The following is a 26,643-nucleotide window of genomic DNA, read 5'->3' as shown; positions in this document are numbered from 1 at the left end:
GAGTATGGTCTTGAAACACTATTTTCCATCATGCTAAACTTATCCAAGGTCTCAATTTTTACACATTTAATAAACTCAAGAGTTTGCTTTTCACTGTTGCATGAAAACCCGAGGTCATTCAGAATTTTATAACTTTTTCAACAAAACAGCTGTTGTGATGCTTCTGAAGGAAGCAAAGGAGAAACACTTATAAACACTGAGCAAAACACTGCAATCAACACAACTAAGAAATTCCACTTTTTTTAACAAACCAGATCTGAATTCCACTGTATCTATTGCTATGATATTTCTCATTTAAATTTGATATTGAGAAATGCTTAACCTTGATTAACCCTCATTTAAAACAATTTCAGTTATACATCTCTTGCAAGAGAAGCCTGTGTCCATTTTATACACTACTTGTATTCAGGATTGCTGGAGAGAGCTGTAACTTCTCTTTCCAATCTATAAAATATTTTCACATCATTTACCCAAATGGTATTGGTAGCTCCACTCTTTATATACCTCTTTATATACCTCTCACTCTTTATATACCTCTTTATACACCTCTCAAACCTTCCAGTCAATACTTAGTCTTTGGGTTCTGATATCCTGATATTAACTTATGTATAGTGTTTTGTGTTTTAAATCTCAAATAATCTGATATTTAGATTACATATTAGTTAAAATTTCAGTTCTTGTCCACCCACTCAATGATAGCCACACTCTCTTCATCTCACATACTATTTCTCTTTTTTTTTTTCCTTGTTCACATCCAAGAAGATTCCCATCTAGAGCATCCTGCTGGCTGCATGCACGTCACAGTACATTTTTGCCTTAGCCCATCAACTAGTTTATTTCTTAAATCACTCAGAAACGAACCATAATGGCTGCTCCTTAGGACCTCATCATGCAAGGTCAGCCCTTCCGCTATCATTGGGAAGTTGCTCTGAATTTTAAACTTCGGCTGAAACACATGGTTATTCATACAGCCACTACAAACATTGCTCAGGCAACTGTCCAGCTAATGACCTTCCCATCCACCCTCTGACATTACCATCTCAAGAGCTAAGGGTGGCTAATTCTTGACTAGCCTTGGTTGCCCGAGATAAACAAGCGTTTATCATCTCTACCATCTTACCTTAGCTCTGCCTTCTAATGAGCTAGGCTGACTCTGAAAGCTACAGACACGTAAAACCTTTTGGTACACTTACTCCTAAAAACAAGCAGTGACTACTCTTCAATACCAATCCTTTAGATCTTTTTGTTTAACAAGTAGTGCATTTCAAAGCTATCATCCTATTCAGCCTTACTTTATAAGGCTGAACAAATTAAACTTTGTAACTCCAAAATTTCCAGGGGGGCAAAGCACATTTTTATAACAACAACAACAAATTTTTATTATCAAGGGTAATCTTAACTGAGGAGGGGAAGCGCTGTCCCCGGCGGAGAGGGAAAGCCAAGCCCACCGGTTGCAGCCCGGGGCGCGGAGCCCGCCCGAATCGTTCCCCCGCCAGGCGGGTGAGGTGAGCTGACCTGACCTGCCGGGCCCACCTCGGCGGGCGGCGGTTCTCTGGGAGCTGAACCGACTCTGCGTTCCCGGCCCTACCGAGGCCAAGTCGAAAAGGAGCCGCCTCGGGCGTACCTGCGGCACCGCTCCCCGCTTTCCATCAGTTGCCACAGACGCGGACGGAGGGACGGACGCATTTCCCTCTCCCCCTCAGCCGCCCGCCGCCGCCCCTCAAGCGACGCCCGCCGTCCCTCAACCGCCCCGGGCCGCGCCTCAGGCGACGCCGCCGCTGCCTGGCCCGCGGGGGAGCCTCTCCTGCAGCCGTCACCCCAGGTCCCCGAGCCCCGCCGGCTGGCTGGAGGCGCCGCGGCCGCATGGCGATCACCCAGCCGCGGCAGGGGCAGGCGGCGGCCGCCGGGGAGCCCCACGTTCCGTACCTGTCTGGGGCACCGCAGGCGGGCGGGTTGTCTTCGGGAGAGGGAGCCTCGTCCCCCCTCAGCCCCGGCGCGGCAGCGGGCAGCCGGCTTTGTTACTACTCGGAAGAGCCGCGGATCAGCGCCGTCGCTATAGAAACTGGCTGCGCCTCGAAGCGACACCGGCGAGTGGCGGGAGGGAGCCGGGAGGAGGTGTGGGGTGAGGAGGGAGCCGTTCATTCAGGAATATCCTGGCCTCTTCCTCCTCCGCCTGCAGCCAGTCGCGGCACCGCCCAGCCCGGCCCGGGGGTGGGAAGGCGCCTCGCCGCCTTCACCTCAACCTGCTTCCCCAGGTCGGGAAGGGGCCCCTCCGCCCAGGACAACCCCTGCCCCATCGCCGCCGCCGCCTCAGGGAGACTTCCTCCCCAAACACACACAGGGATGCACTCACACTCACACCCCAGCCGGCCCGCTCGGAGAGCAGACCCCAGGGCCGCGGGGACTCGGGGAGCACCCACACCACGAGATGGCAGGGGTTGGCCTGGACTCCCGCTCCTGCCCTCCCGCATTCACAGCCCATTTGGTCCCGGAGCATTGCCACAAAAATCCCCACAAACCCAGGACCAAACTTTTTTAGCAATAGCATTTCATTTTGTAAAAATGATTTAGCTGCACGTTCTCTGGTGAAGAGCTGCTTTCGTGTGGCAACTTGCTGCTGGGACTGCTGTGGACAGCAGCTTGTGGTTGCTGAAGGAGATCCAAGGCTGCGGTGGGCAGTTTGCTGCAGCAGGCCCTAAGGGACGAGGAGGAGCGCAGCCCATAGTCCTGGGTGCTGTGCAGGCAGCAAATGGGCAGGGAAATGTAGGTGGTTGGAAGGAAGAGGAGGGAAAGGCTGAGATAGGTCAGGGTAACGCAGCCAGGTGGGTGGGAGATACCATTGTGTCCTGACGCTTATGAGTTTCAGGGTCTCCCTTGCATTATCCTGAGTCTGGGGAATGGCCTGTTTTCCTCCAGCAATGGCCTACAGCATGCACGGATGCCCATCTTCATGTCCTTTCTACCTCTCCACTTGGCACGACTGACAAAAGCTAAGGCAGTCCCTCCTTTCTTCCTGGTCCACTGAAAGCTCAGTGTATCAGTTTGTTGAATCTATTCTCTTCTAATTTCTCTCCCTGAAATATTCTTATTCTCTCTCTCAGTAGTAGTAAAGTTGATAAAACATCCTTCAAAGTGCAAGATGGATATCTCCTTTCTCTTTCCCTGGTTTATGTTGATTGAATTGGCCTTCCATGTTTGCCAAACAGAAGAAACCCAACATGCAAGGTGCAATTCAGAGGATGCATTATCCATCTCAGCTACTGCCACTGCTAAGCTACTGGGGATGACTATTAAGTATCAGCACTGCAAGTCACTGTGAGCTGGCAAATCTGTGCCAAGAGCTGCTGGCACACTGCAGAACATGCTCTTCAGGAAGAGTTTGCCAAAGGCAAGAAAGACCCCCCACAGGAGCTCTTCACAAAACAACGTGGCTTAGAGCAGAACTGCTGGCAGACCTTAACAGAGCCAAATGACAATGACAGCACAAATGAGGGAGACAGAAGGTTGGGTATGAAAGACAGGGGGTCGCCACGTATTTATCTATCTGATTTGCATGCTAAATACTAATTCTGGAGTTAAAAAACGAGAAATCCAGCCAGAGCATAGCAGAGCTATATTAATTTTTTTGTTTTACCTTATAGTGAATTTGCTTGCTCTGAGGTGGAAAGAGGAACAATAGAGAAGTGAAAGATCTGCCACGTGCTGGATCTTATAGCATAAGAGAAATTCTGCTCATTTTTCCTCTATATAAAAGAATGCTTTTATCCTTTTAATCGAATGGAGTAAAAATATTCATAATATAGTTCTTTAAAAAACCCTGAAAGCTGGAAAGCAATTCATATTCTAAAACCTTTTGGAAGAGTAAGGATGCTTTTTAACTTAAGATGTATTTAGAAAAGAGACAGTTTAGCAACACAAATGTTGCTAAAAGGAATGGTCATTGTTTTGACAGCAAGAAGCACAACGCTGAATGCTGTTGCTATGATGCCTATTCATTTTTCTTACAAAAGAATTTGATAGCACTTTCTTCCAGGTGGAAGCCCAGGAAGGGCTAGAAAAATGGTAGGAAATATTTACTTACTATCTGGTCTTCGCTGTTACAAAGCACCTGAGTACTGATATTATTTTGTGTGCTCCTCAGGCTTTTAACCTTCCATGCACTTTTACACACAGACTTCTAAACATGTTTCCCACTCTAGGCTGAAGGTAAAGAATAGCATTTCCAGAAGGTGCAATTGAGACAATTGAGTGATATCTTAGAGGACCTGCAGGCAGGCACAGTCAGATGTGTCTTAGTATTGTGCAGATATCTGTGTCTTCTAGATTACTTTTCCTATTGAGGTTACGATGATATTTTACTGACAGAGATGAGCCATTTTTGTATATGCATCACCTGTATCTTTAGGACAGACCCTTAGCCAGTTCACCATTCCAGTGCTTGTAAAGTGGGGTTTTTTTGGTTTTGTTTTTTTTTTTTGAAAAAACCAAAACCAACCCAAAACCCAACAACTATGCTTGAAATGTATTTAGCTTTAACTAGCTTAATGTCATTTGGATCCTAACTTTTGTAATAGCATTTACAAAGTAGGGGACTAACTGCAAACATGCCAATTTGATGCTTGGGCTGTTTGCAGTCATGGTATCTCTATAGTTATAGTGAGAGGAATGAAACATAAAAGATATTAAAATCTTGCATTGCAGTAACAAATCAGCATTGTGTTTTGTAACATTTTAACACTACGCTATCCTGCCTTTGCGTTTTGACATTTTGTCCCTATTTCCCCCAGTTTGGGTTAAGGACGATATTTTTAAAATCTACAACTGGAATGCCTTCTGGCAATGTTTTTTAGGGAAACATATATTTCCTTGGGGGAGGGTGACCAAAAAAAAAAACCAACAAAAAAACATTAAAAAAAATGTGTGCTGATATGACCATTGCCAGCTTCTGACTCAGCAGTGACATGTGCGTCTTTCTCAGCGTGGAGGATTTTTTCCAGTAACGCAGAGTACTGAAAGAGTTCATCGTGGAACATTGAACAAGTGTTAACATTCACGTGGAGCAGAACAGCTTTTGATGGTGTCCCCTCTCTTTTGCCATTTGTCCTTGCTCCAAACACCATTCATCCCACCAAACACTTATTCCATTGGACGATTTGTTCCCTGTAAGCAGAGCAAAGTATCCTTAGTACAGCACTGAAACATCAAATAAAGAATGTTTCAACTGAAGGAAAGAAACACATTCTGAGCACACCATATTGAAACAAAAGAGGAGGGTAAACTGTGATAAAATCAAAGTAGCAATATTTAATACTAATATTAATTATAATTTCTATTATTATTATTAGGATTATGGTATGGCCTCAAGGCTCCACCAGTGCTAGGCTCTGTATTCCCACAGAACAAAAATGTAGGTAATTTCTGCCCTGAGGAGTTTACCTTAGAATTAAATGCTTTTCCTGAGGGCCTGTAATGCCATTTGTTACACAGTTGGGTAGTGGTGAGTGCAATGGGGCCTAATTTAATTGCAGCCCGTTAGGTATGTGTAATATAAATTTTAAATAACGTAATAATTGTAATAGTAATTCTGTCAGAAGGCAGTCCAAAACCATTTTTCTGTGTCTACAGGCTAGCAGTCCTTTTGGAAATTGGAGACTTCAGAACCTGGAAAATGAGTTGAAATGGTAATTGAAGGAAGCAATAAAACATGAATATGCTAAAATAGGGGATGAACTCCTAGGTTCTGGCTTTGGAAAAGGAAAATATGCTTTCTTCAGGGCCACTTTTCAATTGTATTTCCTCAGGCTTTCCCCCCGCCCCGGGCAGAAATGTGTATTTTAAACCTTTACTTGAGATTCCTGGATGTCCTGCAGAGACAAAGGTACAGCAGCACCCAAGGGACCGGAGTGCCAGACGGACAGGGCCCTCCCCACCCCGCTCTGCTGCTCCTCTGAGCTGCTTCTCAAGGCGCCTCTGGCTGGGCAGAGCCACGGCAGCAGCAGCAGCAGCAGTGGCTGCAAGTGGTTGTAAGGGGTGAGGGATACGAAAAGGTTGGGGGGGGGGGGGCTTGAGAGAGAGCACTGTATTTACCAGACCCATGGTATCTCGGGTACACACTTGGATTCCCAGCCTTTCCAGTCCTATACCTTTTTTTTTTTACCATGTTGGGGAGATACTGGCATAAGGAAAATCAAGTATGTGTAAATATATTCAGACTTGCAGCTGATCATTTAACAAAATAATTATCAGAGGTTTATAAAGGCTCCTATCCAAACTTGCGGTGGGAGACAAGTACTGTTGAGCATTCAAAACTGTCAGAAAGCAAATATTACTACTATCCTTCACCATGTAGTGCGGTGCTGAGATACCACGGCTACTCAAAACGAGGCAGTGAAGCAGCCTGCTGAGAAACTGGCAATATATGAGTCAAAGTGCGGTGCTACACCAATATAGACATGCTTGATTGTGTTTGTACTCCCCATGCAGGTCAGCATAGATATATCCCAAGTGTATACACTTACAGGCCTCCTGTGACAACATGGCCTCTCAAGGAAACACATGAGTTAAAAGGGCAGGTTAAAAATATCGATCTGGAAAGGAGTAAAATGATGTGGCAACATACAGAACACATACCATTATTTAATATTGCTTACTGTAGAAGAGCCTCAGAGGCAGTGAAACCTAGCCTAAGTAGCTGAATAAATGGCACAGTGGTCAAAGGGATTAATGCTAGGAAAACTCATGATGGTGTATTTTGTGTTATTCACCCAACCTACTGGGATCTTAGCTGAGTGCAACTGCTTAGAAAAAAAGATCCTGGCGTTACTGTGGAAAGCTCAGTGGACAGCAGTGTTGAACAAAATGCTAGTGGGAAAGAAAAAATCAGAGTGGAAATACTGTAATTCCCACAGATCAGTTATTTGCTACATCTTGAATACTTTGTTCAGTTCTAGGAACTCAACTGCAAAATAGATAGAGCAGATACAGAGAGCATCTGGAGACAGGCAATGAAAATGATTAGAGGCTGAGAGAAAATTTTGTATCTGGAGAAATGGAAAAGATTAGACCTGTTTAGGGATGACATGAAGAAAGGATACAATAGAGCTTTACAAAAAGTAATGAATGGCAGAAAGAAGATAAATCCTGCATTTCTAGTCACCTTTTTTTTTTTCGTAATTTAAGAACAAGAGTTCATCCAGTGGAATTAAAAAGATACAAATTTGAAAGTGATGAAAGGGAACATTAGTTATTAGAGTGAAAGCATTCACTGTTGCATGAGATAAAATTTAAAGAAAGGATTAGGTTGTATAAAAAGTGTAAAGGTATTAAACCCGTTATATTTCAATGCATAAGCCTGTCATTAAGAGGTAGAATGAATGAGAGGGAAAGGAGCCTTAACAGAAACCCCTCTTTGGGCAAATTATTGAATTTCTTGAAACTTCTTCTGAAGCATCTACTGCTGGTGATTGGGGGGAGAAGATACAACAACAGATGATATTGATTCTCATCTGATATGCAGATTCACTTTCTCATCCAGGAGGGACTAATGTCCCCCCCAACAGACACTCATTTGTGCCTGAGTGAACGTCCCCTCCAATTGCACAGCACTGGGTGTTTCTCTTTCCACAGATCACCAAGGACTACATTGTTGGGAAACTGCAAACCCTTCTTTTTAAACTTATTTTCAAATCTGGCCTTTAGAGACGCGGGTATCTAAAGACACATCCCTGTGACAGGTGTAGTCCTGTATTTGCATGGTCCATGCTCTAAGTGCTGCCAAGCGCCCGCTCATTCCCATCTGAAAGCTTCTCAACTATGGTACCATGCTGGAGCTAGTAACCCGCTATGTGTTTCATAGTTAACCCAGCTTAAGGTAGGTTGAACGTGTTATTGCTTCTTCAAATAGATAGAAACTTACTAGGTGAAACCCAACAGAAGCTAAGTACTTTGGCAACAGGCTATTTCTATTCTTTTGATATGTCACAATCCCCAGTCAATGAGTCACTTCTGAAATTTTCACCTCAAGCCTTCCTGTCATTAGTAATACAAAACTCCAAAATCTTGAAGGAGATGTTAGGATTATTTTTTTTTAATTATTATTACTATTACTTTTGGCCATAATAAATTAGATTAACCCATTTTACATATACATTTTTCACATAGTGGGCGTTCAGTACAACAACATACTAAATGTGTCTGGCAAAAAATGTAGGGACTTCATACGTCTTGGGAAAGATAATAATGTGACAAGACCACACATGTCCCAAGATGTTCAGCCAACAGAAAACTACTTATACCTCACAGAGCCATTACTTATGTATAAACTTGAATCATGCTTAAATTTGATGGTGAATTATGATGCCAATACTGCAGAGGACTACTACATCTATTACCATCTTACTCTCTTATAAGCCACATCATCCAAACAAGCCCTCAGGCTGAAGCTATCTGTTCAGTACACAGGAATCACCATTTTTCCATGCTAGTTGTGTGTTAAACCAGCCCGAGATTGTTCAAGTAGATTGACCGACCTGTACTGCAGTCAGATTCAAAATGTGCCCATCTTTCCTTGCCTCACATAAAAGAAACCCAATTACTGGCTCACAGCTGGAGTCTGTGCAGTAATTTGGTACCAGCGATGGCTGTTTCCCTTTGCATTTCCCATCCACATCACGAAACACGATGGCACAGCTAAAGCAACTGCAGAATAGTGTAACAATTGCATTTCAGTAGTCATTTGCCATCAACGCTATCTATATTAATGCTTTGTTCTTGTATGGGGTTTTTTGTTTGTTTGTTTGTTTGTTTTAAAACTGGGATGAATTTCCATAAAAGTGTTCATGAACCATTACGCTTTGACCCCTTGCCCCCAGTAACAGTAAGGAAAAAAATACCAATCTAATAGGAGCTCAACTTTTCCTGGGATGTGATTCTGTGTCTGTCAGTGGCATGAAATTGGTAAAATTCACATTATGTGCTAGAGTCTTAGTTTTTTTGAGGTATACTAGTTCCCAGAAGAAATACATACTCTGTGTGATGCAAAGGAGTTGGTAGGGTAATGTTAATTACATTGTGAAAGAATATCAGAAGCCCTAATGCTTACAGCCTGTCTAATGACAGTTTGCTGCTTCTTAAGGTTTAAAAAATGAAACCAAGAAAATGAAACACTGCAGCTTATAGGTTTAAAAAACTAAACCTGAGAAGTGACAGACACCATAGCTTTTCCTGTCAACTTCCTCTTTACTTTGAATATATGCTTTTCTTGTTCATTGGTTAACTGCACATAGAGGAGTTAATGATGCATACAGCAAGAAGGCCACTGCAAGGCAGAATAATGTTGAATAAATGTTCCTGCAGCACTAAGATTGGTAAGCCCCAATAATAATTTCAATTTCTGAATCAACGATTTATCATTAATTATTACTGTCCTAAAATCAATTTTGCAATATAATAAATTTAACTCTTATGTTAAATGTTGCTTTCCTTGTAGAAAAAAATCCTAAAATTGTCTTGTGGTGAAAGTCAATTGGAGAACCAAAGTGAAAAGTGAGCACAGACCAAAATTTTGGAAGAGAGCTTCATGATTTGAAGTGAATTTGAGGACAGGGTAAGAGTTTCAGAAAGGTAGGCTTTGGTTAGGAAAGCAAAATACGGTTTTTAAGTATTGTTTATCTATGAAAGAAGTCCACTGGTGCAGTCTATGTTTAATCTGAAGGCTTCCTTTACTATGCTTTTTATCATTTCAAGATTTATCTGACAAACACAAAACATAAAATCTAGTTTTATTTGTATAATCAATAAAAGTCTACTAAGGATCTTTTAGGTCTTCCCTCTCCTATTCTACAGTTCATGGACAGAATATAGTGTAGATCCACTATAGAGACTATAGAGAGGCCTTACTTTTCAACTCATCCATAATAACTAGGGTCGTATTTAGAACTGTAAATCACAGTGGAGACTTGTAATATAGAAGGAAATACAGAGTAGCTGTTTGAAAGTGAATCGCGCGTGAATAGCCGAATACTTCCTTCTGGAGCTTGTGCGATTGCCACTGAGAGCTATCCTATTCTATTCTATTCCACGATGGTGGGGCTCTGCCAAATAAAATTTGGGTAACGTTGGTAGAAGAGCAAGAGACCCTAAAAATGTGATAACTATTTTGCCAAGCAAAACTTAATTTGAAATGGATACAGATCTTGAGTATAAACAAGGAATGGAATGACTTGCTTTAGGTGGGTCAAAAACATGGAATCTACCTTTATGGGATATGTGGACGTTTGGTTTTGTTTTGAATGTTGTATTGTTTCACTTGTTGATTATCTGGAACTGCTGGTAGTACTGTAGAGAATGACATTTCAGATTGCACCCAAACAGTGACAAACTGTTCCATTGCAAACACGAGATGATTTAATCCAGAAAATAAGATGCTTTAATCTGTACAAAGTAATGTCTGACCCTATCTGAGAAAAAAAACAAAACAAAACAAATAACAGAATGTTCTGAAAACTATTTTTATTTCATGATGCCTCATCTTAAAACATAACTTAGCATCTGACATGTCGCTTATGGTTTTCATGTTTCAATGGCTGGTTGAACAGACAAGGCCGTTTTTTACAGCTTCACGGCACTTTAAGCTTAGGTGTGATGTGGTAACTTTTGATTACTGGACCGATTCAGAAGTTTCAGGGAACATGTCAATCATCAGCAGGAAAAACTTCATTGATGTGGACGAAAACTGGGGTGGAGGGATGCCCAAAGGGTAAAGAAGGGTGATACAGATCCCCATAGAATTCTATACTGAAGAGTTAAAGACGACCTGATTTAGCAGTCCCTACCACTTTAATTCTCACTGCCTGTAGTCACATTGATTTTGCCCATGTCAATATTGGGTAAGACTGCGGTGAGCTGTTAGCATATGTCCTACCCAGCTGTACCTGGAAACCCACTGGGCTCTCAGCAAGCAACGCGTTTCCCCTCATTTGCACTAGGGACAGCTGGCATTTGCAATGCACTTGCTAACCTCCTGTTGATCAAAGAGCTAGCTGATGGCAGATGAACATGTTAGTCTCTACACTTTACTCATTTTAGTCTGGCCCTATATCCTGGTTGTGTTCAAAATGTTGGCATCTTGAAAGAGAAAGAAAGGAAGATAAATGAATAAAAAATAGGAGAAGGGATAAAAATTAGAAGGGGCACACAAAGCTTCTGGCATGGAAGAAACATGGATTTCTAGTATGAAGTCCCACAGCGCAACACAGGTCTGGCATGAGAGAGAAAGGGAAAACCACAGCTTAAGCAGCGTGTGAAAGGATCAGCAGAGGCATTGGTATGGAGAGGGGAGAAAGGGAACAGAACCGGGTAGCAGCCTGATGGGAGAAGACCGACTGGGTGAAAAAACCAGTGCGTGGGCTAAGATTTTGGGGAAAGATGTGGAAAGTGGCATGAAAATACCACCTCTAAGGAGTGTGAGATGAGCCTACTCTGGCATGAGAGTGGGGAGAATAGCCTACCTTGAATGGGAAGCAGAAAGAAAACTGTGAGCATGCAGGGCACATGAGGAAAAGGGGGGCTGCTAGCATCTGAAAGCAGAGGTGACACGTGGGACACCTGTGGAGAGATGAACAGGGGTGAGAAGCCTTGTCTGCCTCAGATGCCACATGGAGAATGACTCCTGAAAATAGCCATAGTGATTGTAATGGAAGAGTGACTTACTGCATTTGAGGGTTACTGCAGATTAGTATGAGACAGGAGTTACGATGGCTGAGTTACACCACCTGACAATACTTCATCAAGAGTTTCCTCAAGCTGTGTGGCAGACAAGTTGAGAAGGATCCCAGGGCCTGTCCAAAATGCATCTTTAGTGCTGTTGCACTCAACTCTTATGCCTCAGCTCTTGTGGTGGTATCTGTGTCTCTGAGTAAGGGTCCTTGATACGAAATGTGGGTGTGGGAATAAAAATGAAAACACCCACCATGATTAGCAGCATTCTTCTTACACAAGTACACCTTTTCAACACAAGGAAGCTTGAAAAACAATATATTATGATATGTATTTGGACAATATGTCATAGTTATAACCCATTTTTCCAATTGTGTTTCAATTACTTTTGCCATCATGCCCCCACTTTTTGAAAAATGTGTAGTAAATCTACTGTTTAATTGAAAGGAGGAAAAACTAATAAAAATAAACATACACAAAGTAGCTTGACACTTAAAGGGTTAGTGAATTCTATTTTTCCCTTTCAAAGCACTCTCATCTCAGATAGGCTTATGTATTCCTAACTATTGCTCAAATGCTAAATATCATGGTATTATTAGTGTAGTATTTGCCCAAATAATAAAAAAAAAAGAAATGCAAGTTTCAATTACATCTCTATTGTCTCCTCTTATAGGAGAAATAGTATTTATCTGGAGTTCTAAAATATTACGTCTGCTAATAAACCTATTTTTGCATATGATTAATTTTCTGAAGACAATCAAGTCACCGTGTGGATGTAACCAAGTGAGCTTCCATTTAAATGAAGGAAGATTTTAAACAAAGTAGGAATAAGTGATGATAATATTTTAAATAATATTTATTTAAAATATGAGTCTACCAGGTTTATAGAGGGTTATAAGATATTGATTTAGAATACTGTAAATCTGGAAACCTGATTCACTATCATTTAAAGGGAAATTCCACACTTTGGTAAGAAAGGAAGAAATTGCTTTCAGGTGATACATTTTTACATTTTAAAGGACAGATCTTCTCTTTGAAAGCAGCTTGGAGGTTTGAAATCCTGGAAATAGCCCCAGAGGAGACTAACTGACAACATGCAGGTGAATGGGTCAATTATACAAAAGAGCTGATTTAATCACAGGCTTTCACAGCTTTGTCACTTTGACAGAGTAATAAAGAAGTTTATCGTATCCTGTAGATGCCATCAGACACTTTGGCCTTGCTACAAACATGATGTCATCACACTTGAAAGATTTTCTGTGTTCATTATTAGTATATAGTACGGTTACAATGACAGTTCTTTGCTGCAACAGGTAATCAGAACTAGTATTTTTTCTCTGCTTTCTCCCTAAGCTTATGAACACATCAATAACAGATTTAAATATTTCGAGGGTCAGTTGAGTTAACAGTAAAACTGACTTTTGAGAAAAATGTGAAAACACTGCAGTTCATCATACTTGTAAAAATTTTTATATCGTGCAAGAGTTTGCTTATCTACTGCTAAGCCCAGGAAGCTGGATATGTAGCAAAGAGGGAATGAAATAGGGCATTACAAATCTCTTGGCAGATAACACAGTGTTTTACACAGAAGATGTGGCAAGCATTTTGTAGGTATCTGTGTGGCTGGTTTTTTGACGAGGTGATGAAGTGGGATTTCAAGAGCATCGTTGGTGAATGCTACAGAACTGCAATTGTACATACCCATCTGTGCACTTTTACGGGCATCATTACAAATCAGGATTATACACATGCTTCCTGAGATTGCCCATCCAAGCAGGATAACCAAAAGAGAATAGTTTGCTAATTTTCCTCTGCACACCTGCAGTATTATGCCTACAAAATGAAACATGCAGCATCTTATTCAAAATACATGCTGAAAACCAGGTCCTCTATTACAATGAAAACTGTCAGAATCTGGAAATGTTTCTAGCAATGTGCAGCTGGTGCAATCATCTGGAAAATTTTCTAGAAGCAGTATGAAAATGCTATCTTTTTTTTTTTTTTTTTTTTGCCTCTATGTAAGCAGCATTAAATAGTCTTTGACTGCCTAGCCTGTGGTAGGGCTACATAGCGTGTTGTTGCCACCTAGAGTAAGTTCATCAAAACAGAGAATCTGCATGTCTTTTTTCCCCTCCACTTAAAAGAAAAAGGAATCATCCAACATAACCAAACATCTCCTATCCTGTCACTTAGCATCACTTTTTCCACTAGACAAAAAACAAAGGTGCATTTCCAACAAGTTAACTACCTCTACGTGAATTCCTGGAGAACGCAAGGCAGCCTGTAGCCTTACTTTCAGGAGGGTCTGCAGAGGGACCACTTGCACCCATCAGTGATCTTGACCTTTGATGGTGGAAGCAGAGCTCTGGCCTCTTCAACTAAACCAACTAACTCAGGAGCGGCAAGTGTGTGTGGCTGCTGGGGCACTTTGCTGGTGGGTAATCTGGATCTAGGGCCCCTGCTTCATCTCCCCTTTTTTTTTTCTTCAAACCACAAAGCTCACGTATAGTTTCTTTTGGTCACACAGAGATTTGGATATACGGCACATGGGACCAGGAAGGAAATGAAATGCGGAAAGGAAAACTAGTGGAAAATAAAATCCCAGTGAAGATCCGACAACTGCTGCAGATTCACAGCTCTTCTTCTGTGTAGGTGGACTATCTACTTCTGCACTGGGCAAGAAAACACTTATTTCTGAAACAAAATCAGATTATCCACTTCTATGTTTTTTTTGTATCTTATATCCAGAGTAATGGAAAACCAGAAGCTGAACAGAATTTAGACTAAGATCCTAATATTGTTCTCACTTCTCAATCTTGCATCAATTTTTAATAAAAATTTAGAAATTATTTATACTCAAGTATCATTTTGGAGAATTCTAAAGCAACTGCAACTAGTGGAATCTTCAGAAAAGAAAGAAAGAAAAAAATCTCTGTAATACTTATTCTGAAGTGCAACCATTCTTAGAGGAAGAGAATAAAGGAGATTAGAGACACTTGGCCCCTTTTCACTGACTGCCTGGTCCCTCTCACCTCCCATCTCTACCAGATAAAGAGCCGTAAACATGAGTTTTTGTAATCTATAACTGCTCGACCAGACATTTCACAGGGATTACTTACTTGATTAAAAAATTTAGAAAGGTAAAAATATCAGGACAAGTAAGTAATGAGGGTGAAGTGGTGGTTGAAAAAGTTAGGTGGCCATCTCAGGAGAAATTCAGATCTTCCAAATGTGTGGGGAAAAATACTACAGATCTGTATTTAGAAACTGTAGATGAAAGGATAAAACCAAGGGCTTCTGAAAAATAACAGTTCCACCAATTTCTTCAGGCTGAATATGCTCTTCAGAGTGGATTTGGAATTCTGCTAGAACAGATTTCCCTCTAGAGCACTTGGTTTTGACATTTATCATTCAGAGCCATCAAGAATAATTTATTACATAAACATTCTGCTTGGACTGTCAGTAGGAAATGTCTCAGTCTCCATGGCACATGTAGCTATATAGTGAAATGTTTGTGGTGGTCTTAAATTCATATAAATCTGCTTTTTTGCTGAGGGAAGTTGGCCCCTTTAGTTAGATAGGAGACTAATGCTCCTTTCTCTCCTGGAAACATAGCCAGGCTTCCTGTGACCTTCATTTAAGAAAAATCACTCAAACGGACCAGCTAACAGTTGCTCTGTCGTTGCATGACTAGCAATAAAAAGCTGTTCCTGAAGAAAAATATTACTTTCTCCCTCCATTCCCCCCCCCAAAACAGACCAATCCCCTTCTGAAAATAAGCAAACTAGATTTTTAGCTTCAGGTAGAGTTTACAGAATAATCTGTAAGTAGAGATCATCACAAACAAATGATACATCCGCTGCTTGTTTGGGTGGCTTTGACATTGTGAACACTCATGTGACACTGATTTCTCTTCTGCTTTTGAAATACATAGACTAAACTGCAATACCCAGCCCGGTTCAGAGGGTGAGGAGGGTACACAATGAGCTTTTCAGTAACTCCTCCTAGCCATGGTGACAGATCCCCTTTTATGTAACCAGCCTGGTTTTACTACTCTGCTTAGGGCCAGCATGGATAGTTTTGAAGAGATAATTTTTCCCTGAAGTAATTGGCACAACTCTCTGAGGTAACCAAGCCTCCCATGGAAGAAACAGAGTGCTTGTCCTGGGCATGAACACCATCATTTTAAAGCCAGTGGCGGTGAGATTACTTAAATGAGGTGCTTTACAATAAGAGTACAGTGGCCCACAGATACGGCAGAGCCATTTTCAGACTTTAAGCGGAAAGAAGCTTAAGTCTTGTGAGAAATATACTTCTCAGAAGGGCAGAACTGTAGGCATGGCTGGTAGTGGAAACCACTCAACTTGTAATTCTGCATTGAAAGCTGCCAGACCAATTTATTGAAAGACTTGGAATTTTCCAAATTAAATAATACTGTAAGTAGAAAACCAGATGCTACCCTCTGCAGGCCACCAAAGCAAAAATTTTCAAAACATGTATTTCAGTAGTTTGTAAAAGTTTAAATAGAAATAAACAAAAATTAATTTCTTTACAGTCTGTTTTATAAGCCTTCATTACCAAAACTGGGAAACCATGGAACAGTTTGTTATTGGCTGGCTTCCTGAGAAAGATTGACCTTTGGCTCAGGTGTGCTCTCCAGAGTGTGTTTAATCTGCCTCATAGGAAACATTCAAGCAGCATCTGTTCTTTTTCAAAAATACATGAACAAATAAACCAAACCTCAAATCAATATAAAATGGAGATCTCATTATATTTTAAGTAGTCCTAAGGAGAAATTACTCACAAATGTTTATATCTCAAGCTTGAACTTCTCTGAGAAACAAATACATAAAGCAGTAAGGCTTTTTAGCTATTGAGAAGCTCAGCATCAGTACAAGCAGCAACCTCCTGCTCCTTCCAGTTTCAAGGTACAAGAAGGGAAAGGCTGACATGGGAAGTGGGCAGAGTGAGTTGGGGGTTAATTTATAAAATGGAGGTGTGGGGAGGAAGATCATAACTGCAGCCTTGAAAGATCTGGAATCAAATGTGCAAAGCAGAAAACTTTACTTTCTGAAAAATGTTTATGCAAGCCCTCCTGCCGAGTCCTGACCACACGGTCAGGACCTTCGAGAATCACTCCGCAGAGAAGACCATCAAGGCATAGAGTCTAAGCAATGGCCACTTCTTTCTGAGCTCCTTTAGCTTCTCAGGCTGTTAGGAAGGCAGACTTGTGCAGAAATGAAACATAATCCACATACTAGTAGCTATCTGCTGGATATTAACATGATTTACAAATCTATGTTGCTATAAACTTGAGTGCTTTCTTAATATGATAATGTTTTGTGTCTGTCTCCGTCACCATCTGTACAACCATCTAGCTATCCTAATAACTTTTGAATCCATTGGGCAATTTCAGCTAAGATTAATAGAGGAAGATTGGCTTAAAAAATAGTAAATTCCTTCTAGTTTTGTGGAAGTATGTGGCTAAGGAGGGGGAAAATAATGCATTAACGCTCCCTGTGGAAGGGAAGAGGTAGAAGCTCACCCTTTATTAAATGGTTGATTATGTAACTGAGCAGGAGCCATTAGTTATGATTCTCATGGGACTACCTGCCATTTATTAGCAACTCCTCTTAGCACATGCAGGGATCGCTGTAGTCAGAGCTAAACCACATCTCCAGAAGCAGTGCAAAGCTGGCACTAGCTGATCTTTTTGGATCCATAATGGTAATTTGCATGTGGCTATCAGAGCACGTGACGAAGGTAACAATAATAAATTTTGATTACAGGGGATTAAGCTTAGTTTTGCAATTCATTTGCTGGAGCAGGTTTTTCTCTGTAGTTCCTTAATATGAGCACAAATGATCAAAAGTGTCAGTCTTTGTCAATGACATTGTCATGGCTCTGAGGGCACCAGCAGTCCTGCCTGTCCCTGCCCAGCTGCCCTGTGGCTCCCCCCACCCTGCCCAGGGCCCAGGGCCCCATTTCAGCCTCCCCCAGGGCTGTCAGTCCCTGGCCCAGCAATGCCACAGCAGGGTCAGCCTCCATCTCCATACAGCCCTGTCCTGCCTGGCCATGGGCCACGGGCCACATCCTGGCCCATTCCCATGGGGGTGCTGGATGAATGGGGCTGGGGCTGCCCCGCCACCCTGGGATTTCTCCCTGGCCCTTGCTGCACCCTGACAGCCATGATATAAAGCTGCCAGTGCTCTTGTCTGAACCATGTCAAGGGATTACATCCTGCCTGTGCTACTCAGTCTGGCACTCTGCTCCCTAAGGAAAGACAACAGACTAAAAGAATGAGCTTGCAGAGCTTTTGTAAATCTTCTTCAATGCCTTCTGCAAGCTAGGGCGACAACAGTTTGTGAAAAGCAGAGAAAAAGAGGTCTAAAGACAAGCAAATTGGCTAAAATGGTGTCAAGGCTTTCCTGGTGCTCTTTTGGCAACTCCTGGTGCTTATCAGGTTAGGCTGTGATGGCTCAGGAGGTTTCTGACCTCAGCTGGTCACTATTCACCTAAACCTGATAGAGATCAAGAAGGAGATCCCCTGGCCACCACAGTCCACATCCTAGTGAACCAAATTAGCCACAGTCACCTCAGTTTATGCCAATATATCAGACTGGTGCCTACGGTGTGGGCACACTGCTATTTCTGACAAGTCAGTGATGAGTCAACAACCTGTGGCAATGGGTGGACAACTTGGACCAGCAGCTTCTTAAAGTCACCTCAGTGTGAACCCCCATAGCTGGAGAGTCACAGCCCTCAGGACACAGGTCAGTTTAGTATCTTCACGTATTTGTCACTCCTTCCTCTTTTAAAAGGCCACCAAGTTGTCTCTGCCCACTCTGTCGTCTAGTTCCATTACACTTAGAAGAGCTATATTTGTCACAGCTCTAGCGAAAACTTTCTATTTCTCATTTCTCCATTTCTCACTGCTCATCCTCCCACCATGTGTCACCGGTTTCCTCAGCCTCCCCCTCAAGAAACAGTGGTTCCCCTTTCTATCTGTTCTGTGCATCAGCATGGTTACCAAAGGTTTTGCTGATGACAGCTGGGCTGAAGGAATGAGGGAGGCTGTGGGAGCTGAGGCCCCGGAGAGCCTGGTATCCTACTCTTTTGAAGAAAGTGGTTTCCAGGGACTTTATGGGAACTCAGATGAGTGTGCTCACTTTTCTAGTTGTCCTGGTGTCTCGTCTCCAGGCAGGCTGGACTCCATCCTAGGCTACCTCCCATGAAGCTGCTCTTCCAGAGGGGACTACACACCTGGTCCTTCACAGTCCTTGTTGGGCTCTCCATTTTGCTATTGCCTCCTGGATCTTGTTGTCTTTCACAACAGATGGAGCTCTCAGGTGGTAGTTTTGCTTTGAATGCTAAAGGAGAATGAAGGACCAACTGTCAGTATATACAGAAGAAATGTAACCAAAAAATTTGAACATTTCAACCCCAATAGTGCTTTTAGTATAAGGTTTCTTGTTTCCAAGTCACCATTTTTGACTCCTGTGGAATGCCTCTGCCCAGGGCAGTTGAACGGATATGTTTGTAAAATGTCCTTCCAATCTAAAAAAAAAAAAAACCCCACAAAAGATCCAAAGTGTACCCAAGAGCAAAGCAATGTAACAGTATGTAATTACCAACGGCTATTTATTTCAGCATCCCTTACACTGCGCTTTTTGTTCTCACTTTTCCCAATCTGGATGTGAGTGACAAGGAGTAAGAGAGAAACCAAAGACTCACTGTGGGATCACAGCAGGTCCAAATGGGTGGTACTGGGTGATGTAAAATGGAGATTGCCAGAGGTGGAGTTTGCCTGTTTCCTTGTTTTAGGTATCTGTATGGCTCCTCCTTCAGGAATCTGTGCGTGGAGCTGGGGATAGAGCCCATCAGACTCCTAATCGTAAGCAAACTAAACCAGCAGCTGGCTATTTAAATAGTGAGTAGGCAAGCAGTCCCCAGTTTGCTCCACTGAGCACTATAAATCATTATCTACTCTGTTCACAGGTAACGACTATGTGTATCCAGTGCAATTAGCCCAATGTCCTAGTCCTTGAGGCCACAGCACCTGAACTAAAAGATTTCAGGGCCACAGACAGATGCACTGACAGCCACTTTAGGATTACCACTGAGCAGTCCTACCTCCAGGCTTACACAGCCCCCATGCTGTTGAGGTGGGTGAAAGCTTTGTGGCTGGTTTTGTGATACCAGAAAGGACTGCATGGTGATTAGACTGCTGGATTCAATACCTGCTTGCTGGATGGCATGGAATATTGGGGCAGGCTCTTGGGGAAGGCTTGAGGGAGCCTTTGGACACCATGTAAAGAGCAGTGACCTCGGGAAGGGAGGAGAGGGCTTCTGGAGGCAAAATGCATGCAGTCAGATGGTAAGCTGGAGGCCAGGAGCTCCACAGTAGCTTCAGCTGGAATCCTTCCAACACCATCAGCAGGGCTGAACGGGGAGAAACAGACACAAATTCTCAACAAGTGGCTAGGAAATGGTTGAAGACAAAGGATTTGAACTTGTTAGAAAATGGGAAAACTTTCAGAATATTTGTAGTCAGATTCAGGTAAACTAAAATTAAACCAGTGATGGCACTTAAAAAGATGTTGAGAAATTTTTTAAATTGAGGGAAGGAAGAAGCTGACAAGTGCTAAAACATGATTTGGGATGGCACATATTCAGAGAAGGGAGTCAGGAAAGCTTTATCCTCCAGTGAATAACAATAATTTGGTGAAACTTAAATAGAAAGAAGGAAGAATAATCAAACAAAAAGAATACCATCGTATAGAGAGAGGAAAAAAAAATATTTCTTTATGAATGCTAGAAGTGTAACAAACAAGATGGGGAAGCAAAAATGCCTGACTTTAAACAGGGATAGCCTCATAATACGTGTATCAGAAACTTGATGGGAAGAAGGTAATTGATCAGAGTACAAAGTATAAAAAAAAAGACAGAGGATGCAACAGCAGTAAAGAAGTAGTAATGTATTAGAGAAAGGTTTGTGCCAAATCAGAGTAACAAGCTAATTGTCTTTAGAAACAGTACAGAACTGATATAACCTGACATTCCTGGCATCAGTCAGTAACATGCCATTTCAGGGTTAGATCAAATGTCTGTATCTATTACATGCTGAGGGAGATAGGAGTTGCTGATAGGGCAAGAAATGCAACAGTAACAGGAGAGATCAATTTCCCACCTGCATATTGGGCAAATGTCACATCAGGGATTGATGCTGCAGAAAAAGAAAATAGTGTTGCTGCATAAAAGAGCCTACAAAAGAAGAAGACACTTTTATATTAGCCCTGATCAACATGCAAAACCTGGTTCAAAATGCCCCTGCTCAAGGGGTTCTTCGTAACAGTGACCATACTTAGATTCAACATTCTTGCCTAGGGAACAAAAGCCAAAAAACTCCAATTACAATGGAGTTACAAAGGAACAAGGAACCTTGTTAATAAGAAACTAAAACAGATGCCTGAAGGCTGAAATGTTTGCATGGTGACTATTTAAAAACAACGCGTAGGAGTACATTTGCTCTAAGCCTCTGTGTGTGGACGAAGACTTTGGAAAGACCAAAAGGAAAGCTGACATGGCTAACAGCAGGATAAAGGAATTTATTAGAAGCAGAAGACTTTCTTCAGAAAATAGAAGTTGTGTCCAAGAATGGAAAATAGAAAGGATTGTAAACTCTGGCAAGTTAAATGAAAACCACAACAAGGTCAGCCATATAGAATCTCAGCAACAATTTCCAAAGACATGAAGGTCCATCAGTAATGGCTCTGAAAGAAATTAAGGCACCATGGGACAAGAGAAAAAGTCTTCGTGTGAATAACCTATTAAAAGAGGAGGATAAATGGCCAGCGTTCACATTTGAGGGAGGTCTCCAGTGATGTTTGAGGAGGTTTTGTTCCTGGGCTCCTGCTGTTTAACCTATTTATAAATGAACTGGGAAAGAGGACATATGGTGAGAAGACAATTTGGTGAAGGCACAAAGTTATTACACATAGTAGAGGCGAGTTGCCTTAACTCTTTTCAGGGTAGACAAGCATTCTGTTGAAGTGTCAGTATATGCCTGTGCTGATCTTATGCTCTTTGAATGACCTGAGGAAAGCCAAATGACTAAGGGGAACAACAAAGGAGAGAAGAGAGGAAGATCAAGGTCAAAAATGTATAGCTAGGGAACCAGAGGAGGATGCAGGGCATGCCACCCTGAAGGCATCTGAGGAGCCAGTGGACAGTGCTCACTGGTGCTGTCCTGGGAGAGCTGACAGGAAAAGGGAATGGACATAGGCTCTGCAGTCACCAGAACCCCGTCACCAGGCTTCCTCTTTCTGCTGCTGGGGATGGTGGGGGAAGTTGATCAGGAAGTCCCATGACTCAGTGAGACCTCAGATGGGGAAGGTATAAAAAAACCCACCCCACAACAAGAGGTCTCGGAGGCTCCAGGAGAGGGGCCGCAGCTTGGCACAATTGGTCTGTGTGCATGGTTTGGTCCCCAGAGGGCACACAACGAGCAGGACACCCTATGAGACCTCCTGTTAGCACATCCATGCTCCTGCTCCCAAGAGGATTTCCTGACCTACATTCCTGGTGGGCCATGGGATCAGCTAGGAGTACAAGGTGACCTACTGCAATCCTTCATTCTCTTTGAATATTAGAGTCCCATAGTATGTGTGTCTAGGGAGGATGTACAGGCAAGAGAAAGGAGAGAGGAGCACCAGGAGGAGTAAATATTTCCACAACGTGATTTGGGGGCAGACCAGATGAACGTTAGATCTCTGCTAAAACAGTGCCCGACTGTGTGCAGTAAGGAGATGCAAGGTCCAAGAAGGAGCTCTGCAAGGCTGGGACTACGTGGGGACTACTGTTGCAAAATTCAGCAGAGACAGCAGGCAATAATCTGCTCCTTACCTTCTAGAGAAGGCAGCATGGACAACCTTGCATGGAGGGTGAGCAATGGAGAGTCCACTGAAATCTGCAAACCGTGGTCCAAGACGTCCCTAGTCCTGGCGATGCCAGCACCATCTAGCACACTGATGATAAAAGGGGAACTAGGGACCTGTTAAAAATGAGATTTCAACGTGCACCTCCAGCAGACTCTGCAGTTTGAATGCAGCACCTTGGCCTGCTTGGTGACCTAATAGCTCACTGCCTGCTGTTGGAGACAAGATGCTGGACTAGATGGAGCTTCAGTACAGCCTTATTCCAATTCTTACAGTCACACATATAGACATGGGATAAGTTCTTGCTCCCATTTGCTTAAAGGCAATTCCAAAACTCCCGGGCCAACAGTTTCTAAAGTGGCTTCTGATTTTGGATACCTCTGTTTTGGGTCTGTATTTTGGGTCACACTTCAATTTCTACATGAGTATGCGTAATCACTACTTTGACAAACAGGGCTGGCACATCTCAAATGGCTCACTCCAAAGTCCAGGCATTTCAGAGGAGTGGCTGTTTGTGTATAATTAACTGGGTGTTATTTACTGAGCTGGCAGCAGGAGACAGTCTGTAGCACAAAGCTCTGTGCTGCCCAGCAGGTCACAGATCCAGTGTTGTGGTTTCTCAGTATTGCTGGATTGCCACTGTTTAAACAGCAAAGGCAGACCCTGACCCAACATCTGCCATGAAAGGGCAGAGAAGAGAGCTTTGTCCTTAAACTTTCCCAACTTCAGTTTGTGAGTAATCTACGTACCTCTCATTAGCTGCAATCTGGAAACTCTCAGTTGCTTTTAATTGTTGGTGTGGTGAGCGTCAAGATCCTAGTGTGACAGGAAAGTAAACGCTGCAACTGCAGCTCTGCTGGGCCCCTCAAAATACATGACTACTCTGTATTTCTGGCTGTGGATTCTTCTGTCACTGTTCCTTCGGTTGACGGTGCCACATTACACACAGTACATTATTTAAACAATGGTTGTCTACTAAAACATAAAACAAAAGTATTCCTGGTTTTGTCAGTTGAACCGAAACAGACAGTTTTTATTGCTGCAAAGGAGATTAATAATAATAACAATAAACAAACAACCCTCCTTCAAAATAGACGTGAGCCACATGGATGAACCTTACACAAAGCAGGAACCTAAACACGGTGGAACAATGGATAATCATATCCCATACAGAAAAATCTGTGTCTTGCCAGAAATGCTCTGTCTTAACCTTTGATTCTTCACTGTGGAGAGCTCTGGAGTCCTTGTAGAGACCTAAGTTGTTTGTTGGGTTTTTTTAAACTCTGTGGTTCCCAGTGAACACTGGTATTCAGGGACAAACACATGAAATAAGGATTCTGAAATATCTGTTGCATCCACACACTGCAATACAAAATAAGAAAGATCCACTACCCAAATATCCCAGGGAGCCAATACCTACCTGATTCAAGGAAAAAGAATACAATTCCATGAACAACATTCCCAAAGCTCTATCAACACTGAAAAAATATACAGTCTTGACTTTTTCACCTTGTCCCATGAATCCATCCCACATCCTTGTGCTTCTAGCCTCATTTCCCACAGAGAATGAAATTTCTGTGATCATGCCATCTGGCTGTCTATCAGTCAGTATGTTCTGAACCTGCTTTCTATCAAACTGACAGAGGGATTGGGGCTCAAAGAGAATTAAGTGCCTATGAAATTTATGAAAATCAGCATGTGGGTCAAAGTCAGAGCCCCAAACGAGTGCCCTTGCTAAGAGAAAAGTAGGCAGAACGCAGCCATTTTACACGCTGCTTGCTAATGTCAGTCATCACGCGTGCAGCTCTGGACTCACCAGAGCAGACGGTGCTTCTTGCTCAGTGAGATCGAGGGCTTATGGTTGGTGCAGCGAGTAGTATGGGCGAGGTAAGGAGAGAAAGAGACAACAAGACACATCTGTAGGAAAGCAGGTCTCATTAGGTCCACAGAACAATGCATTTAATGATAAACTTCCACTTATTCACAGAGCCGTGCAGCTCCTGCGGTTCCTGAGGGCCCTGCAAAGATGTCGATCTGTTTCGCACGGAGAAGGCTGACAGGCAATCACTGCCTCTTCACTCCCACATCCAAACCCATCCCGCTGAGCTCCCATTGCTTCCACTGCTCAGGACCGGAGTGAAACTCGAAGCAGCTTCCAGGGCTCTGGAGATAATAGGTTTGTTCTTTGAAACTGTATAAAGGGTATTAAAAGTTAGGACGGAAAGTACAGCCTGGTTGAAAGTTTCCCTAAAGAAAAAATCCCAACCAGGGAAAGTTTAGAAGCAGAATATTTCAGATCCCCCAGCGAAGGGAGTTTCAGTTTTTGTTTTTCATATCTTCCTCGTTTGCTTCACATACTGTGCTGTGGAACAGCAGCTGAGCTTGCAAATAATTCTGGAGGAAAAGAGCTGTTTTACTTGAAGCTATGCCTGTCCTAGAAGGAAAAAAAAAGTGTGTTTTTAAGAGTCCTACCTCCTGTATTTTAACTAACTGGGGAAGAATGCTGTTTAACATCATCTTGGCAAGCGTGCGTGGCACGTACATTTCCCAGATTAAACTGAAGCCTGACCCTTTACGCTTACCTTCAGTGCACTTCTGTGTGGGCAAATGTGTGACCTCAGCCTCAGGCATGCCGCAGCCCCTCCAGACTTACATCTGGTCAGGTCGTTTTGGGAAAGATTGCTGCGGGTTGACCCATAGCAGGGGCAGGAGCTTACTGTGGTTTGCACACTGGGGGTTTCCTCACAATGAAAGAGCGAGGTAGAGAAGGTTTTTGCCTCTGGATAGGTTTATGAAGGGTAAATACGTAGCTCTGCGAGACTCAGAGAAAGAGGCACTTGGGCAAAAGCTGAGTGCCCTTCTTGGAGGTGGGCTTGATGTGTGACTGACTCATGGGGGCAGGAGAGCCATCACTGTAGTGAAGAACAGATGTGAAATATATTAACTGGAGCCCTCTTCTCTCCAAGATTTCCTTCAGCAACTCCCTCTCACTTCTGACTTCTCAAGGACTCTATTATTTCACACAGGACAAAGAACTGAGGATTAAGAATTTGCTCTCTCTCTAGAGAGATCCACTGGGATTTACATTTTACTTGTACCTATCTGCTAAGTAATGGATTGAGGTCCTTGATACTGGAAAACACGAAGAGAAAAATAAAGCTTAGAGCCTCTGTTTTATTTACTATGCCGGTCAATGAATATAGAAGCAAAAAGCTTTAAAAATAAGTAGGCTATTTTAGCAGCGATGCCTCCAGTGAAATTACTGTCTGACTTCTCTCACAGAACAGATTGGAGTTTCTGAAAGTGTTACCCACCCATGGCGTTTACACATCCGAGTGGACTTTTGCATGCTGAGGGCTTGTCAAACTGACTTCTCCTCACAAAGCTTTCTAGAGGTGATTTGACTTTAGGGTGCCCAGCCTGATGTGGCTTCCAAGAACCTGGTTTTCAAAAGGGGCTGACCATACACTCTTCCCCCATCAAAACTCAAAAAATGAGCCTTCCTAAATGGCTTTTCTCCATCATGATCTCAGTAGCCTAAACACAGTGGCCAGAACTGTTTTCCAAAAATAACATGTCAGCAACTTTCAGAGTTTCATGATTTGTAAGTGTTTCTGTGATCAACCTCAGACTTCCTCAAAAATTCTCCAGGGGGAAACGGCTCTTACAGATCACAAGGAAAGGACTTTTTTTTTTTTTTTCCTTTTTCAAATATCTAGAGGGGATGTCCAAATGATTCCTCTTCTGGGAGCTGCCTTAACTATTTTTTCATGAGAAAATTTTCCAGCATATAATTTGTTAGAATTATGTCACTTTAGCTGCCCATGCTTGTCTTGAAAATTACAAAATACACTAAGAAGAGATGCTGCTTCTACATCATGAGTGTCTACATGGGGAGTTACACATCTCATGCTACAGAAATACAGTTTGTATTGCTCAGCCATGCTGTGAATTCCTGCTTAGCCCTTAGCCCCAAGTCACAGTGTTTTGG

General features: G+C 42.6%; 1 protein-coding gene across 6 annotated transcripts in view; it reads right to left on the bottom strand.

Moving 5' to 3' along the window:
• The window catches only part of RNF182 (ring finger protein 182), a 405,114-nt gene that overhangs the window by 32,872 nt on the left and 345,599 nt on the right, over positions 1-26,643 (bottom strand). For 5 of the 6 annotated variants that reach the window (XM_075745129.1, XM_075745128.1, XM_075745130.1 and 2 more), the window contains exon 1: positions 1,927-2,106. The exons of the other annotated variant lie outside the window; for it this stretch is intronic. The gene's annotated coding sequence lies outside the window, so the exon portion shown is untranslated. Of the gene's footprint in view, positions 1-1,926; positions 2,107-26,643 lie in introns of those variants that run through there. 6 annotated transcript variants of the gene reach the window in all.

The sequence above is a fragment of the Balearica regulorum genome, chromosome 2 (genome assembly GCF_011004875.1).
Source record: "Balearica regulorum gibbericeps isolate bBalReg1 chromosome 2, bBalReg1.pri, whole genome shotgun sequence".
NCBI classification, from domain to species: Eukaryota; Metazoa; Chordata; class Aves; order Gruiformes; family Gruidae; genus Balearica; species Balearica regulorum.
The sequence above is the reverse complement of the archived record's forward strand: the minus strand, read 5'-3'. Positions and strand labels throughout refer to the sequence as shown.